The sequence below is a fragment of the Procambarus clarkii genome, chromosome 74 (genome assembly GCF_040958095.1).
Source record: "Procambarus clarkii isolate CNS0578487 chromosome 74, FALCON_Pclarkii_2.0, whole genome shotgun sequence".
Lineage (NCBI taxonomy): Eukaryota > Metazoa > Arthropoda > Malacostraca > Decapoda > Cambaridae > Procambarus > Procambarus clarkii.
This window is the reverse complement of record NC_091223.1, coordinates 25328153-25333590: the sequence shown is the minus strand read 5'-3', so window position 1 is coordinate 25333590 and position 5438 is coordinate 25328153. Positions and strand designations below refer to the sequence as shown.

Below are 5438 nucleotides of genomic sequence, written 5' to 3'. Positions count from 1 at the left end.
CAGGAGTAACTGGTAAGGTGCTCCAGTGGATCAGGGAGCACCTAAGCAATAAGAAGCAGAGAGTTACGGTGAGGGGTGAGACCTCCGATTGGCGTGAAGTCACCAGTGGAGTCCCACGGGGCTCTGAACTCGGACCTATCATGTTTCTAAGACATGTACATGATCTCCCAGAGGGTATATACTCATTCCTCTCAATGTTTGCTAACGTCGCCAAAATTACGAGAAGGATTAATGAAGAAGAGGACAGCTAGAGGCTTCAAGAAGACTTGAATAAGGTGCAGGAAATGTCGAACAAGTGGTTGTTAGAGTTTAACCCGAACAAATGTAATGCAATGAAGATAGGTGAAGGGAGCAGGAGACCAGATACAAGGTATCATTTAGGAGATGTAATACTTCAAGAGTCAGAGAAAGAGAGAAAGTCCTGGGGGTTGATATCACTCCAGACCTGTCCCTTGAAGCCCATATCAAGAAGATAACATCAGTGGCATATGCCAGGTTTGCTAACATAAGAACGCCCTTTAGAAACTTGTGTATTCAGAACTTTGTATACCACATATGTCAAACCAATCCTGGAGTATGCGGCTCCAGCATGGAGTCCATATAAAGTCAAGCAGAAGAATAAGCTGGAAAAGGTGGAAAGGTTTGCCACCAGACTAGTAGCCGAACTGAGAGGTATGAGCTACGAGGAGAGACTACGGGAATGAAACCTCATGTCACTGGGAGACAGACGAGTAAGGGGGTACATGATCACCACACGCAAGATGCTCAGAGAAATTGATAGGGTTGATAATGACAGACTATTTAACACCAGGGACACACGCACTAGGGGACACAGGTAGAAACTGAGTGCCCAAATGAGCCATAGAGACGTTAGAAATAATTTTCTCAGTGTCAGAGTAGTAGACAAATGGAATGCATTAGGAAGTGATGTGGTGGAGGCTGACTCCATACACAGTTTGAAGTGTAGATATGATAGAGCACAATAGGCTCAGAAACCTGTACATTTGTTGATTGACATATGAAGATCATACTTCATAGGATCAATTCTATAGTATGACTGCCGAGTTCCTTGTCCGAAACTCGGGAAGGAATCACACAGGTTGAGAGGCGGGACCAAAGCGCCAGAGGTCAACCCCCGCAAGCACAACTATGTAAGTACAACTAGGTAAGTACACAAGGGCGCCTTGCGTTTGAGTGGTTAGAGCCTAGGATTCGTATTCCTAATGGTCTGGGTTCGATTCCCGGCGGAGGCAGAAACAAATGGGCAGAGGTTTGTTCTCCCTGATGCGCTGCTTACCTAACAGTAAACAGGTACCTGGGACTTCGACAGCTGCTACGGCTTGCTTCCTGGGGATGTGTGTGCGCGTTTGTTAGAGGTATATATATATGTAGTTGATATAAAAGAGGAATAATAGTTAGAAAGGCGGGGTCCAAGAGCTAGTAGCTCGAGTCTACAGACACAAATAATATTTACACACACCTTCCCATTACCTTAAATCTCAATACAGGTTTTGTTTACTCAGGTTCTGACGTCAAGAATCAATAATGTAATTTGAAGCTGAACTCTGCATTTGTGTAATGGCTCTAAGACTTCCACGTTTGTCTGTCTGTCTGTCTGTCTGTCTGTCTGTCTGTCTGTCTGTCTGTCTGTCTCTCTCTCTCTCTCTCTCTCTCTCTCTCTCTCTCTCTCTCTCTCTCTCTCTCTCTCTCTCTCTCTCTCTCTCTCTCTCTCTCTCTCTCTCTCTCTCTCTCTCTCTCTCTCTCTCTCTCTCTCTCTCTCTCTCTCTCTCTCTCTCCCTCTCTCTCTCTCTCTCTCTCCGATTCTAGTATCGCCTATGTTCGGTGTTCGAGTCTATCATCGTCCACAGTCAGCGTGATGGTCTATTATCGTCCATAGTCAGCGTGATGGTCTATTATCGTCTAATATATATATCCAATGTTTCAGGTTTTGAGTGTATATAAACAAACCACATTTATATTCCCCTTGGTGTGACCTTTTCTCCCGTTTATGCACTTCAGTTTTGTCACCCCCCCCCCCAGGTCCAACCACTTGGGCTGGACGGTAGAGCGACGGTCTCGCTTCATACAGGTCGGCGTTCAATCCCCGACCATCCAAGTGGTTGGGCACCATTCCCTTTCCCCAAATCCTTATCCTGACCCCTTCCCGGTGCCATATAGTCGTGATGGCTTGGCGCTTTCTCCTGATAGTCCCCTTCCCTAGTCCCCCCCCCCCTCCTCGCGCTAATCGTCTTACTAGAGAATGTAAACTAAGTTGTCTTAATCCCTCTTGATAAAGGTTTAGTATTCCTGGGAATAGCGTTGCAATTTTCCTTTTTCATATGAAGTAAGTTTATGCCCATTACCCTCACTTTTGGTCATTACAATCTTCCAGTCACCTGGGCTCTAGGAGACTCGAACCAGGGACTCTACGCGTATCAGGAAGAATGTTTTTTTTTTTTTAAGTGTCTTGCTGCTAAGGTTCCAAAACGTTCATCCCAATGTCCCAATTGCCTGATCCCGAACGTTTATTCATTGATGATTTTGGCTTGAGACCAGTTTGAGAAAAGTTTTTAATCAAACATTAGTTCTATATTAAATTGCCTTCAAGAGACTAGGTTATATTTTACAATTTTTGTCTCTCCTTCTGAATTTGATTTCGTCCTTGTTTACATCTGGTGCTGCGCAGTCCTGTGCCTGGTGCTGCGCAGTCCTGTGCCTGGTGCTGCGCAGTCCTGTGCCTGGTGCTGCGCAGTCCTGTGCCTGGTGCTGCGCAGTCCTGTGCCTGGTGCTGCGCAGTCCTGTGCCTGGTGCTGCGCAGTCCTGTGCCTAGATCGCTTATTTATATGGTAAATATTAGAGGTCCCGATCCGCTGGAAACACAAACCGAAACTGTCTCTATTTTCCGCTTGTTACAACTTGTAATAAAGTTGTTATATCTTGGCTTAACGTGTTTATGACGTATTAGAACGTTCTTACAACTTGCTGTATTGGTTGTTATAGCTGGTTAGGTGGTGTTAAAACTTGTTCGAACGTTGTGCCAACGTCGTAGTTTCGGTGTGTGTTTGGCGGGGCGCGAGACCTCCCTGTGGCACACTACCCACAACGGACTTACACTCGGACGTAAGTTCATTTATGCTGACTCTCTGCTTTGATATAATTAAGGCCTAATGTGACAGAATATACCTATAATATCATGAGACTATTTAACCAGCCCCTCCTAACGCACAGTATTAGTGACCTCTCAAATGTCAAGATAGAGAATGTCGCTATCTTTAATGGGAACAACTGCTTACAATATAAAGGAAAATTATGACCGTGTATTTATTAAATATAAGTCACCCACTGTAAAACGATATTGTGAATCAATTATTAATGTTTCAAGATGACAGAGAATGGTTGTTATGGTTATCGATTCAAGCAATTTCCCTACAATAGACATTAAGCTAATTGTACGATACTTTGACTCAAGTGCTACAGCTTCCTTCATAACAATAGCACCATAGCAGCCTCCACAACTCTGTTACTTACGGAACAAGTTTCTGATGCAGATAACAGTGTGTTTGTGCTATGATGGTATTGAGATTAGTAATGAATATACTATCATTTTTATGTAACCTTTCACAATTATAATTGTACAATCATTTAAGAATAAAGTTTTTGACGTGGTAAAATATGGAAGGCTAGGGGGCCCAGAGGTCTTTTTACATTCTTTAAGCACCCTGGAAAATTCTTTGTCTGGGCCCTTCATAAATCTTTGATATTAATTTCTCTATTTGCTTAATAACTTCGTCGTTAGTACCTACAATATTAATTAATGTGTCCTACTAGAAAAAACTTGTTCAGTCTGCAATTTCTCTTCTAAATACAAGGAACAAATATTTATATATTCTTTTATACGAAAAGTTTAACAAATTATATACAGACTTTATTTTTTTAATTAAATTCTATGCAAATAGTTAGTGTATGTGACTCAGTTTTATTTCTCTTAAACATTGTATTCCAAGCTCAATAAATATAGTAAATCTTCCTGCGACTCAAATCTTTATGTACAATAACAAAGGAACATTAGTGAGAATTATACATAAAGCCACGCAGGTGGGAAATGAATACCTAAATGAGCCTCAGCAATAGTAGGCAGAATTAATTCACTGCTGAAATAGTGAACAAAGGAAATGGAGACCAAACCACACACTAGAAAGTGAAGAGACGACGACGTTTCAGTCCGTCCTGGACCATTCACAATCAACTTGAGAATGGTCCACGACGGACCGAAACGTCGTCGTCCCTTCACTGTGTAGTGTGTGGTTTGGTCAAAATACTTCAGCCACGTTATTTTGACTCCTCGTCTGCAAAAGGAAATTTGTTTAGAGGTGGAGGCAAACTGTGTGTTTCCACTGTTGATGTGCCAGCCGCATAGGCTCACAAACATGTTCATCATTTGATAAATATTTTTAGATTCGGAATCAAAGAAGAGTTCAGCACAGTTATTTAAGCACAATTTGATAATTGCCTAAGCCTCCATAGTTGGTATATTTTATGTGAGTATAGTTTATATGCCCTTTCCATATGAGACTTTCGGTGCCGTGGAAAAGGGGTGGGGGGGATACCTGCTGCATGGGTAACAGCTTCTCCTCAGTATCAACCTACCCTGGCTTTGTGCCCTGGAGAGGCCACTCCAGACAGACATCCAGAGCCCAACTCCATAGTCTCCTGAGACTGATGGATGACTACTTATGTGAGTAGGCATCTCACAAACGTAACACAGGGTATACCCAGCCTGGAGCCACCAGTATGGGTTGAGTAACAACACACGCAACACAGGATATATTCAGCCTGCAGCCTCCATTAAGGGCTGAGTATAACACATACATGCGAAACAGCAGTATACCCAGCTAGGAGCCACCAGTAAGGGCTGAGTATAACACACACGCAGTGCAGGGTATACCAAGCCTACGGCCAGTAAAGGGGGAATATAACAGACCCAAGAGACTCAGCTTGCTGTCCACCAGTTAGGGGGTGAGTATAGCACACGATACAGGTATACCCAGCCAGGAGCCACCAGTAACATATTCGTGTCTGTGGTATGCTTTTGTCTTTCTGTCCATTATTAATAACAGGGGCGATAAGGGTAATAGTTGACGGTAATCTGTTGAAGTATGTCATTAATATTACACGCTTGAAACTTGGACGATAGCATTAATTAATAGTTATTGATAGACACATTGGTGGTGGTGGTGGTGGTGGTGGTGGTAGTGATGATGGAGGTGATGGTGGTGGGGCTGGTGATAGTGGTGGTGGTGAGGGTGGTAGTGGTGGTGGTGGTAGTAGTAGTGGTGGTAGGGCTTATTAATCAGTTCTCACTTATCAGTGTCAACAGGGAAGTGAGCTCTAGCTCTTAAGGTCCCGCCTACTTGCCTCACACGGATGATTAATAATTT

General features: G+C 43.3%; 1 pseudogene; it reads left to right on the top strand.

Annotated features, from left to right (window-relative positions):
- Nucleotides 1–1021: 1021 nt before the first annotated feature.
- Nucleotides 1022–1199, top strand: LOC138356875 (small nucleolar RNA U3; annotated as a pseudogene).
- Nucleotides 1200–5438: the final 4239 nt, after the last annotated feature.